The sequence below is a fragment of the Hyla sarda genome, chromosome 8 (genome assembly GCF_029499605.1).
Source record: "Hyla sarda isolate aHylSar1 chromosome 8, aHylSar1.hap1, whole genome shotgun sequence".
NCBI lineage: Eukaryota > Metazoa > Chordata > Amphibia > Anura > Hylidae > Hyla > Hyla sarda.
In genome coordinates, this window is record NC_079196.1 from 44,481,500 (window position 1) to 44,495,335 (window position 13,836).

General features: G+C 40.7%; 1 long non-coding RNA gene across 2 annotated transcripts in view; it reads right to left on the reverse strand.

The window, feature by feature from the left end:
- Nucleotides 1-582: 582 nt before the first annotated feature.
- Nucleotides 583-13,836, reverse strand: part of LOC130284371 (uncharacterized) — a 58,500-nt gene continuing 45,246 nt past the window's right edge. Inside the window, exon 4 of one of the 2 annotated variants that reach the window (XR_008847004.1) lies at nt 583-664. This is a non-coding gene — a long non-coding RNA (uncharacterized LOC130284371). Of the gene's footprint in view, nt 665-6,803; nt 7,536-13,836 lie in introns of those variants that run through there. The other variant, XR_008847003.1, reaches the window with a different exon arrangement.

The window sequence follows — 13,836 nt, forward strand, 5'->3', positions numbered from 1 at the left end:
TGATGTTTAATGCTCATTATTTCCTCCGAATGTTGAGGCTCTTGTTCAATATGCAGCAGTCAGCACAGAAACGGGGACTGATGAATAGCACATTCTTCTTCTTTATCGTTCCTTGATATCTAGTCCTGCTTCCAAAACTTCAAGCTATAATGATCAGTATAGACATAAGCATATGTATAACAATATACATTATAGCCCGAAAAAAAAAAAAAAAGGATTGTATGATTATATCTTCATCGCACTGCCAGCCTCATGCTCTATGTATATGTTCCTAAAATGTATTTCATAAGACTGTAAAATATATCATTAAATATAATAAACACAGTTACATTTCTCTTGTAGCCGGATGTCCAAGGTTGGACTGGGCCACGAGTACTAGAAAATCTAGCAGTAGGCCATCCCATTCAGAGCTGATGCTTCACTTGCCACTAGAGCATATTTTTGACTAGGTTGAGTCGTAAATAATCTCTACTATTGGACATAATTTTAACCTTATTGCTAATACTTTCAAAGTTTACAGTACTAACCATTAGGTTTACAGACCTGTGCAGTCATCATCCATGTGGATCCAATCCTTCATGGGTTCATACACTTTTCTTTTTTTCTAGGCCCACTAGCAATAGGTACCAGTAGTTGCTTATGTCCCATATGCAGGGGTCAAATCCTAGGAAAAAAAAGTGTGGGAACTCACCAAGATTTCTAATACCCCCCCCCCCCCCCCCCCAGTTTGGCCAAAAAAAATAAAAAACAAAAACATCCTAGCTAAAACTTGACATTCTGCAGGTTCCAGGCTTCTTACAGGCCGCAGGCATACAGCTGCCTATGATTTATAAGAGTTTAGTAACAGGGCAAGACTCATTGCTCAGTCACAGATTTTAACTGTATACACATTTTTTATAACAGGTAAACCTGTTATAAAACATTAACATTTAAATTTTCGTTTAGAATATACAAGAAGGGTTGCCAACACATAGGCAGTGGTCTATTTCATTTTAATGGCTTTATCAGCACATTGGAGCTGGGACCCACACGGAGAAGGTGAGAGGACCTGATTGGACCCCAGAATACAAGTTGTGACGTAGCCAATCAGTTTAGGGGGACAGTGATTACCGCACTTAAGGGGTTAAGAAAGGAGAACCACAAGAACGCCGCTCTCTGTCATTGACTGTAAGTGAGCGGCTGCTGACAGCTCCTGCACTCACTTCATAGTTGGTGTGCTGCTCAGGATGTAAATGTACTTCCTGGGGCATTAAGTACGAGGGCACCAAGACGTATATTTGCCTTCAATGGGGGAGATTCATTGAAACCTGTGCAGAAGATAAGTTGACCAGTTGCCCATAGTGTGGTGGACCACCGGTGTATGGTGGGACCACTGGTGAAGCGGTGTAGGTGTTGGGATCAGATGGTATTAACCCCCAGGGGCAAGATGTTGTTTACCCCTAGTGTTCATGACGTCAGAGTAGTTTTTGGTACCAGAACCACACGAACAATATCTCCGCTATTCCAATGGCTAGTGGTGAAAGGAGAGTCCACAACCAGTTATGGTTTAACAAATGCTTTACTGATTTTAAAGGAGATATCCAGTGCTGAAAAATGTATCTCCTCTCCTAAGGATAGGGGATAAGTTTCAGATTGTGCTGGGTCCCCGGCAGCTCAAGGGAAGGGGGTGTGTTGACCACCGCACAAAGCGGTGGCTGACACACCCTCTAAATACAACTCTATGGCAGAGCTGGAGTGCTGCCTTAAGCAATCTCCGGCTCTGACATAGTGCTGTATTGAGGGGGTGGTCGACACCCGCTATCTGGCCAGCAAGCCGGGGCTCCATACAGGAGATCGCGGGATAGGGGATACGTTTTTCAGCACTGGACTACTCCTTTAAGACAGTTGAAATTATCTTCACAGCTAGGCCAGATTCCCAAAGAGGTGGCCAGGAACGCAGAATGACCTTGCAGCTTGCTGGGACCAATAATATTTGTAATAGACTTAACTTGAGAATGGACTTGACGATATGCAGAACTTGACTACTTGAAGTGACAGCAGAGATAGACTTTTGACTTACTAGAATGACTGTAGCTTTGTGGCCTTCCAGGTAGCTGGTCACTTGCACTGAGATCTCTGGTGTTAACTGTTTCTCAGCAAAGATCATAAGAGGCAAGAGAAAGAATTGTAAGGGTCACTCGTTTTTATAGTGGGGGCCTGGACTAAGGCCCATTGTTCAAGCTGCGGGTCATAGATTAAGATGGTGCTCACTGGGAGAACATGTGACAACAAATCATGTGACTGCATTACATGGGACAGACTTAAAGGTCCTTGAGACAACCTCTCACAGGTCCTCTGCTCTATCTATACATTAGGATCCTGTCTACACATTAAAGCAGTATATACAACATTCTGGAAACAACAGGGGGAGACGTTGCAGGGGAGCCCCCAGGTCACTGAGGGTCTAAACCTGACAGGGCTTGAGGGTAGTACAGAACCATGTTCTTTACTGGAACGTCACACATAGCAACCGATCAGATCACTTCTTTATTTTTAAAAAAGGCCTCTGAAACATGAAAAAAAGCGATCTGATTGGTTGCTATGGGCAGCTGCTCCATTTTCTGCACAGGTCTTTATATATTTCCCCAATGCTATTTAGGGGTTGTCATTCTGATAATACACTGTAACCCCCTTATGTCCCTACCATCATGATAACACACTGTAAAAAAAAAAAAAAAGCTCCTCATGTAATCTCCTTACTACTGGTGTGACCAACTGTAACAAACCTCCTCCTCATGTAATCTCCTTACTATTGGGGTGACACACTGTAACAAACCTCCTCCTCCTCATGTAATCACCTACTACTGGGGTGAAACACTGTAACAAACATCATCCTCATGTAATCTCCTTACTACTGGGGTGACACACTGTAACAAACATCTTCCTCATGTAATCTCCTTACTACTGGGGTGACACACTGTAAAAAACATCTTCCTCATGTAATCTCCTTACTTCTGGTGTGACACACTGTAACAAACCTCCTCCTCATGTAATCTCCTTAATACTGGGGTGAAACACTGTAAAAAAAACTCCTCATGTAATCTCCTTACTACTGGTGTGACATACTGTAACAAACCTCTGCCTCATATAATCTCCTTACTACTGGGGTGACACACTGTAACAAACCTCCTCCTCATGTGATCACCTTAATACTGGGGTGAAACACTGTAACAAACATCCTCCTCATGTAATCTCCTTACTACTGGGGTGACACACTGTAACAAACATCTTCCTCATGTTATCTCCTTACTACTGGGGTGACACACTGTAACAAACCTCCTCCTCATACTACTGGGATGACACACTGTAACAAACATTCTCCACATGTAATCTCCTTACTACTGGGGTGACACACTGTAACAGACCTCCTCCTCATACTACTGGGATGACACACTGTAACAAACATCCTCCTCATGTAATCTCCTTACTAAAGACTGTATAGTTTTGGTTGGAGAATGATATTTCCAAGCATCTCTCCCATAGATGCAGAGACTGAACAAGCCACAAGACTTGGAAGCCCATACTCTAGACAGTTCTAGATTCTGGTTGTAGATGGGCTACCTTCTAGTTAAGGTTGGGTAAGTTTATATTATTACATTAAAGACAATATTGGATAAACCAAATACAGGCATTTTAAGAGAAACTGACAGATACTGTATTTCACCCACACTAAAACCTGTTTACTGGGTTATAGTGCAGGTAAAGAGGTAAAAAAAAGTTACTCACAGTTATTGGTTAAGTATTCCCTGTGTTCTGGCTGTTTATAGTTTTATTCCTATTGCGCAGCTCTGCGCAATGGAAGCCGGTTCACCCAGGTTCCATGCCTCATCAATTTTCTCCCGCCCAGCCGGCCCTCTTCCTGAATATGCAAACAAACACCTTCACTCTTATGTTCGAGAGCAGAGTGCAGGCGCTGCTGCCTCGCTACACCACAAGGAGCAGAGTGCTCATTCCACCCCACCCCCATCCCTACCCCTCTGACTCTTACATCACGGACATGAGAGTGAAGATCTTTGTCTGCATAGTCATGAAAGGGGCGGGCTGGGTGGCAGAATATTGATGAGGCAGGGGAGCTGGGAGAGCCTGCTCCCCACCTCCATTACGCAAGAAGCGCAATAGGAATACAACTATAAATGGCCAGAGCACATGGAAAACTTAAACAAATAACTGTGAGTAGCCTTTTATTTAAAGCTCTTCACCTGCACTATAACCCAGTATACTAGGTTTAGTGCAGTTGAACTAGCTTTTAGTTTCTCTTTAAGTTCAACAAGGATAGTTTTTGAAGATACCAGACCTAAAGTGAAACAAAACCCTTTTAAAGTTCTCTACATACAGCCAATTCAGTATGTACTGCTGCCTCAACCTTTCCCTTATCCAATTGAGTTTGCTGAGTTTTAATGCCTACAGTCAGCTTCATTACATTATACCTACTGTAGAATAAAATTTAAAGCTCAACCTTTATATAAGTATTCCTTAAAAGAAGGTTTCTAGAGAGTCCTCTTAAAGGAGAACTTCAGTACATATTACCTTATCCCCAATTCAAGTAGCTGATGGCACGCGCTCCATTCATTTCTATGGTAGCGCCAATAATGCCTGAGTGCTGTACTCGGGTCTTTTCGGCGGTCCCATAGAAATAAATGGAGCACATGCCGCCTGCACAATGCACTCCTCACTGAGCACCTGGCCCACTCAGGAGATTGTGGGGGGTCCCGGCAGTTGGACTCCCCCGATCAGTTACTTATCCCCTATCCTGTGGATGGGGCATAAGTGAATTTTTGAAGGATATCTCCTTCCACTACATTCAGTGCACAGTGCACAAGTTCATCTTGTTAACATTCCTGATTCACTTAAATTGTAATTTTTCATCAATAAAGACAACAAAATATGTAGCAAAGTGTCAACTGTATTTACTCCCGGCATCTTGTTGGCAGCTTAATTGTATTCCAATGTATCCCAATTGATCAAATCCTCCTCAGGGAAGGATAATCAGTTGGACATTTCTCTAAGGACCTAAGAGTATGTTAATATAACAGATGTAAGGACCAGCCAAACAGCTGGGCACTTTATGGTCTACTACACAGTCATGTCTGTTTCTTTCATAATGATAGTTTCATTTACATCATGATGATATGACATAAGTGAATATGTTATTCTCTCTGTATATATGCTAGGATTAAAACCATTACATTGTTCAAACTACACTAGGCACAAAGGAATAGGTGGGTGGCACCACAAGGAGTATTAAAAGTGTATTCCCGTGTGAGTGGGACAACGAAGACAGAAGTACAGTCCAGTAATGCAAAAACCAGCAGTGGTAATATAAAAAATGGGCACTCACCCTGTTAAAACATATTTTTTTTTGTTCATTCAAAAAAAAAATTGCCACGTCTGTTTTCTTTTCTTGCCATGAGAATGATTTTAATTTACATGAACAAAAAAAGCTATGTTTTAACAGGGTGAGTGCCCATTTTTTTATTACCACTGCTGGTTTTTACCTTACATTGTGTAGATCTCCCTATTACCCCAAAACATCTCTGACCTATTGAAGCATGATCTCCAAAAGTGGCATCTGTAACTAAGACTTTAGCAGCAGGATGACCTTTAAATGGGCACTATCACTTTAACCCCTTAATAACCATGGACGTTAATGTACGTATTGATGTGGTGGTACTTTGCGACCAGGACGTACATTTACAAGGCTCGTCCCTATTAAAGGGGTACTCTGCCCCTAGACATCTTATCCCCTAACCAAAGGATAGGGGATAAGATGTCAGATCGCCGGGGTCCCTCTGCTGGGGACCCCGGGGATCGCTGCTGCAGCACCCCGCTATCATTACTGTGCAGAGCGAGTTCGCTCTGCACGTAATGACGGGCAATACAGGGGCCAGAGCATTGTTACATCACGGATCCGCCCCTCGTGACATCACAGCCCGCCCCTGTCAATACAAGTCTATGGGAGGGGGCGTGGTCGCCACGCCCCCTGCCATAGACTTGCATTAAGGGGATGGACCGTGATGTCATGAGGGGCGGAGCCATGACGTCACGCTGCTCCGGCCCCTGTATCGCCCGTCATTACGCACAGAGCGAACTCGCTCTGTGCAGTAATGATGGTGGGGTGCCGCAGCGGCGATCCCCGGGGTCCCCAGCAGCGGGACCGCGGCGATCTAACATCTTATCCCCTATCCTTTGGATCAGCTAGCAATCAGACTGTGGTGGCACGGACCTAGTATAGTATAGTGCCAGGAAGCAAGAAAACTAACATGTCTTTAGATCCAATGACAACTGGGGAGATTATTTTTACCCTTTTTAGGCTGGTAGACATTTTTTATTTATTTATTTTTTTAAAGTCGAGAAAAATTCCCATTAAAATAAGTTATTATCTTTTACTATTACTATTTTTCCCCCCTGTCCACCAGCCAAAAATTTCCTTTTCCTCTAAATGACTCAGCTTTATCTTTAAATCTTTATAATCTTATGAGTCTATAATTGGAAGGCTAAAAAAAATAAAAATAAAAAAGTGATTTGTGAGCCGGGCTACCAGTAGAAGAGAAAAAAAAAAAAAAAAAACAACAGCAGAATGAGGAAGGCTAGAACAAAATTACACCATCAATGCTAGGCTGACTCTTCTTGACAGAGCCGTTTAATATTTTGACAGGACAAAATACAAAGCAGCATTTTATTCTGTAGAGACTTCACTAGACACAAGCAAGGAAGTACTTGTGATCAATAAACTTTGCTGCGGAGAGTGATTTATTTACAGCAGCATATTATGTAGAGAAAAAGCCGTGATATTTTCACAGGGTTTGACGGCATAATGGGCCCCTCTCAATCCTTACAAGGAAGGGTTAGATTGTCACGGTTGCTCAGGCGGTATTCAAAATGTTATCTGATCACCCTTAAAGACGGCAGAACGAGACAGATGATTAGTTACCTTAAACGATCCTCATCATGCAGAAATTGATGATTTAATATAGTCAATGACAGACGATTCCATTTGTACTAGATAAAGTGTCTGCGGTCTGTATCAATCATAATAGAGTTATTATTGAGCATAAAAGAAAAGCATGTTTAATATCATTAATTCCAGATATGTCGCTCCCCGCATCTGGCATTCATCCATAGAGTAGAACCACTCCAGGCGATCATTCCTCGCCGGCGTGCTTGAAGACTTCAGTGTTTTTTTCTGTAATTTCAAAATGTTTTTCAGCACCTCCAGCTAGGTGCAATAACAGTTTACAGATTACCGATGTCATCACATTTTGACAAACTTCTCAATCTGATTTGACCTTCATCTTTAGCCATCTGCTTATTTCCTTCTCCCCTCCGTATTTTCTTTTTAAGCCTCGACAGTGTGTAGCCAGAACAGATTCATCCATTTCACTCTAGGTCAAACGTGTGAAAAGTTTGGACAGGACTTGGAAACAGGTCGCGCTGGAAGACGGTGGTCGAAAATTAAAAATTAGGGCAGCTTCCTCAGTTTTATATTTTCTCGCTGGCTGTAGAAAAGAAGAAGCTTTTAAAAAAAGTCAAATTTAATTGAAGATTTTTTTTTTTTTTGTTTCTTATGGGCTTATGAGAAGTAAGGGGAAGATTTTTCTAGGGAAAAATAGTGTGGGCATAAAATCTTCATTAAAGGGGTACTCCACTGGAAAACATTTTTTTCTTTAATCAACTGGTATCAGAAAGTTAAACAGATCCTACTCTGTACAGTTCCTGAGACAGACAAAGGTTTCAGCAGAGAGCACTGTGGTCAGACAGAAAGGACATTCAAAAACAAAAGAGCTTCCTCTGTAGTATACAGCAGCTGATAAGCACTGGAAGGATTACGATTTTTAACAGAAGTAATTTACAAATCTGTTTAAATTTCTGGCACCAGTTGATTTAAACAATGATTTTCCACTGGAGTACCCCTTTAAATCCAGGGGCAGCTTAGACTTAAATTATATATATAAAAAAAACAAAAAACGACATGAACTATAAGAGCCAATAAGTAATGTAAGTCAATTACAATTTAGATAAAAGGATATGTTGTGTTGCTCAGTTTGTCTGTTATTCTGCCTGGAAATGTCTCAATAATTAACAATATTCCTCCGTACATGCTGCATGACCCTACACACCTTTCAATCAGTGGTTACTATGTAAGATCACAGCCTATTGACATGGGTAATGCCCAGTTGTTAATTTATTACTATATTTCCAGAAACCAAACCATTATATAACTAAAAGGAGCAAAGGAGCGTACTGTCTAAGTCATATTCATTGAAATATATATATATATATATATATATATATATATATAAAAATGTATATATCAGCATAATGTATATTAAGTAACGTGTACTTAAGTAACATATTTACTAAACATTTTATAGAGTCAAATTAACCCTAACCCAGCCCCTTATATGATGGTGGGGGTTTATGTCTGAGGTCCAATGAAGTCTATGGGACTTCTGACTTCCGATACTAATCGTCCCCCGCTTTCTGTATCTGCTCCCTGTCCTGTCTGTTTTATGCACTGAAGATGAAGATTAAAGTCATGTAATTCTGCTATATGGTGAGTGCCGTCTTTCTTCTACTGTTCCATTGTGTCTATTTTCTGATACTGAGCACTGGCCGGAGCAGACAATAGGTGCAGATCTAGTGTGCTTTTAACCCATTCATCCTAGTGTGTTTTGGGACTTATCAAACGGTGCCGGATATATTGCCTTTCTTGTATGAATTGTTAGTAGCCATTACAAGTTGTGGTGCCTTGGGGGGGGGGGGGTGTATGGCTGTAGGAGTGTTCCTGTGGGGTATATCACGGGTATAATTAACTCTTGTCAGTCGTGACGCCAGGGTGAGGGTTAATACTGTGATTCTTGGCCTATCGCCACCCTTCCCAAAAGTGATAGGGAGATGTAGAATAAATGCAATGTCCACAACCAGAGCTTTGCTGAAAACTTTCGGAAACTTTACTGAAGATTTTCTGTAACATGGGATAACAGGAACAGTCTTTATAACAGAGTCTATGTACAGCTTAGCTGAGTTTGACGTATGGTTGGGACTTTTGTAAGTTCTTTAGCTTAGTAGGATTTAGTATGCACAGATCCGGTGGATTTAGGGTTATGTTTAGGTCCAGGGTCCTTGCTAAAAGTAGCGGGGAAGTTTGTAAGAACTCACTGTTTGATTTGAGCCAGTGTAAGTTGCAGAGGTCTGTCATTGTGAAGTGTCAGCAACCCAAGAGCAAAGAGATGCTGCTTGCTTTGCAGCACAGGAACAAGAAGAAAGATCATTGGCTGCAGCTCCCTTATATGGGCAGGGGATGTCCGTTTTAGGATTGGTCGCCACCATCTGTCAATCAGCTTTGCAAGGTATTGTGGGTATCACATGACCCAGAACCTCCAAAGGTCCTTTTACCTACCATAGAGACTAAACCACAGTCAAATGACCCGCAGGCCCTGCGACGCTATGCAAGGTAAGTATACACTTTCTATACAGTATTTACATTTATTTTAGCAATATATTAACTATTTGAGGGGTGACTAGGGGATGACTAAAGAAGCAGAACCCCACAATTACTAGGAACTCTGACTTTGGAGACCCCTAACCAAGGTACGGTATGCAATACGGTACCGGGACACCACAAAGTCAATGGTGTCCATCAGGCCCATTTATTTGTGTCCAGATATCCAAGTGATCTCGCAAAGCATTAGGGATATCGTCATAAACGCTACCTATAACACAGATATAAATAGAGCCTTTAATGTTCTAATATAGCCCAAAGTGAAATACAAATAACACATTGGTCGTTATACTTCGTTATATATGTTTAGTTCATTGGTCCTTATACTTTTTTAGGACTTCACGTGGCTTTAAATGCAAGCATGTCCTATTCATTATTCTTTCTGACTTTTCAGGATTTCTAGCCTTTTGCCGTTGCAGCATTGCCAAAGGATAATTCATTAGCATTGACACTATAAATAGTGAAAACCCTGTGATCTGAGCCCTTCCAATCTGCAAGTCTTTAGGCACTTCACTTACTGTATATATTTGTACAATTTTTCATTGGTGCAGTAGCCGGCCCACATCAAACATGACATGTTATAGCCCTTCGGCCCTCTACTTTGCTCTCAATATTTACAAAGTGTTACAAGTGTAGTAAATCATTACGGAGCTCGCAGACATTGATGAACATATCTCCAAGGATATTTCTATGCCACTAAGCCTGAAGAAAATGGGGTAATTCAATTGCTCTCAGTGGAAAGCCTACAGGTTGACCTATTCTACAATAAAGACAATGTTATATGATGATAGAATAGATTAAATAGTGTCAATGATAAGTCCAGAGTATTTGAAGGAAAAGGGCTGCAACACACAATCTACTGAACGGAGGGATAAATTGCTTTGGCTTAATTTAGTATTTTGCATATTTTTCTGTCTAGGATTACAAAAAAAAAAAAAAAACGGTGAGTTTTTCCCCCCTTAGAGACAGCCCCAATCTTCTTCATAGGCTGTGTTTGGTATAGCAGCTCAACTTCATTTAAAAAGAATGTGCCACCAATATTTTATTTTAATTATTAGAGTCAGATACTGAAGTTTATAATCTATTTCTATTTTCTGATTAAATATATTTTTTTACTTAAAGGGAACCAATCAGCAGATTTTAGGATAAATAACGCTTGACAATGCATTATATATGCTAAAATCATTATCCTCACCATCCCTGGGGGTCATTTTTGCCCCCAGGGATGATGAAGATATTAAGTTAAAAAATATATTGCCTTTCTTGTATGAATTGTTAGTAGCCATTACAAGTTGTGGTGCCTTGGGGGGGGGGGTGTATGGCTGTAGGAGTGTTGCTGTGGGGTATATCACGGGTATAATTAACTCTTGTCAGTCGTGACGCCAGGGTGAGGGTTAATACTGTGATTCTTGGCCTATCGCCACCCTTCCCAAAAGTGATAGGGAGATGTAGAATAAATGCAATGTCCACAACCAGAGCTTTGCTGAAAACTTTCGGAAACTTTACTGAAGATTTTCTGTAACATGGGATAACAGGAACAGTCTTTATAACAGAGTCTATGTACAGCTTAGCTGAGTTTGACGTATGGTTGGGACTTTTGTAAGTTCTTTAGCTTAGTAGGATTTAGTATGCACAGATTCGGTGGATTTAGGGTTATGTTTAGGTCCAGGGTCCTTGCTAAAAGTAGCGGGGAAGTTTGTAAGAACTCACTGTTTGATTTGAGCCAGTGTAAGTTGCAGAGGTCTGTCATTGTGAAGTGTCAGCAACCCAAGAGCAAAGAGATGCTGCTTGCTTTGCAGCACAGGAACAAGAAGAAAGATCATTGGCTGCAGCTCCCTTATATGGGCAGGGGATGTCCGTTTTAGGATTGGTCGCCACCATCTGTCAATCAGCTTTGCAAGGTATTGTGGGTATCACATGACCCAGAACCTCCAAAGGTCCTTTTACCTACCATAGAGACTAAACCACAGTCAAATGACCCGCAGGCCCTGCGACGCTATGCAAGGTAAGTATACACTTTCTATACAGTATTTACATTTATTTTAGCAATATATTAACTATTTGAGGGGTGACTAGGGGATGACTAAAGAAGCAGAACCCCACAATTACTAGGAACTCTGACTTTGGAGACCCCTAACCAAGGTACGGTATGCAATACGGTACCGGGACACCACAAAGTCAATGGTGTCCATCAGGCCCATTTATTTGTGTCCAGATATCCAAGTGATCTCGCAAAGCATTAGGGATATCGTCATAAACGCTACCTATAACACAGATATAAATAGAGCCTTTAATGTTCTAATATAGCCCAAAGTGAAATACAAATAACACATTGGTCGTTATACTTCGTTATATATGTTTAGTTCATTGGTCCTTATACTTTTTTAGGACTTCACATGGCTTTAAATGCAAGCATGTCCTATTCATTATTCTTTCTGACTTTTTAGGATTTCTAGCCTTTTGCCGTTGCAGCATTGCCAAAGGATAATTCATTAGCATTGACACTATAAATAGTGAAAACCCTGTGATCTGAGCCCTTCCAATCTGCAAGTCTTTAGGCACTTCACTTACTGTATATATTTGTACAATTTTTCATTGGTGCAGTAGCCGGCCCACATCAAACATGACATGTTATAGCCCTTCGGCCCTCTACTTTGCTCTCAATATTTACAAAGTGTTACAAGTGTAGTAAATCATTACGGAGCTCGCAGACATTGATGAACATATCTCCAAGGATATTTCTATGCCACTAAGCCTGAAGAAAATGGGGTAATTCAATTGCTCTCAGTGGAAAGCCTACAGGTTGACCTATTCTACAATAAAGACAATGTTATATGATGATAGAATAGATTAAATAGTGTCAATGATAAGTCCAGAGTATTTGAAGGAAAAGGGCTGCAACACACAATCTACTGAACGGAGGGATAAATTGCTTTGGCTTAATTTAGTATTTTGCATATTTTTCTGTCTAGGATTACAAAAAAAAAAAAAAAACGGTGAGTTTTTCCCCCCTTAGAGACAGCCCCAATCTTCTTCATAGGCTGTGTTTGGTATAGCAGCTCAACTCCATTTAAAAAGAATGTGCCACCAATATTTTATTTTAATTATTAGAGTCAGATACTGAAGTTTATAATCTATTTCTATTTTCTGATTAAATATATTTTTTTACTTAAAGGGATCCAATCAGCAGATTTTAGGATAAATAACGCTTGACAATGCATTATATATGCTAAAATCATTATCCTCACCATCCCTGGGGGTCATTTTTGTCCCCAGGGATGATGAAGATATTAAGTTATAAAATCTCCCCGGTTGCCCCGAAAGTAGTCCCCTGGGTGGGGACTTTTGCTTCCCAGCACCCATTGCTCCAGCCGTGGCCCCACCCCGTCGGCTTTATTGACGGCTAGCGTCAGTGCTCTGCTCCCTAAGCAGATGGAGCAGAGAGGTGACACGAGCCGTCAATCTAGACCAAGGAACGGGTGCTGGTAAGCACAAGTCCCCGCCCAGGGGACTACTTGCGGAGCAGCCTTGGGGGACTTTATAACTTAATATCTTTACCATCTCTGGGGGCAAAAACGTTCCCCAGGATGGTGAGGATAATCATTTTAGCAGATATATCGTGTTGTCCAGCGTTATATATACTAAAATCTGCTGATTGGTTCCCTTTAATGTTGTGTACCTTATTATGTGGGCAGCCATGTTGCCTGAGCTTCTGCTCTGCTCCCTTTACAGTATTTAGTGATATGCTTTACAGTAACCATGTGGCTCCTAGGTAATAGTCTGTAGCTGGCTCATTGACTGTAATATATATATATATATATATATATATATATATATATATACATATATATATATATATAGATGCAAATCATAAAATGTTGCAGTATCTTGTAATACAGCATTTTGTAGAGACTTGCTTACGAGATTCCTCCCTTTATCAAGTCCAAAGCAAATGACTTGATAAAGGGAGGAATCCCGAAAGCTTGTCTCTACAAAATGCTGTTAGTCCAATAAAAGAGGTATTACAAGATACTGCAACATTTTATGATTTGCATCTGCATCACTGGACTAATACGGCTACTCAAATTTACTATATATATATATATATATATATATATATATATATATATATATATATATATCCACTTCTATTTTAATTTGCCACTACCTAATTTGTCTTCTTTTTCTCTCCATTATTAGTTGGTTTCAGATGTTCTGTGTGTAAGAAGTGACACTTTGAAGGCACCCTTCCATTGGGTGAAATGTAACTTTGGAATGTCTGGGGATGTCCTAGT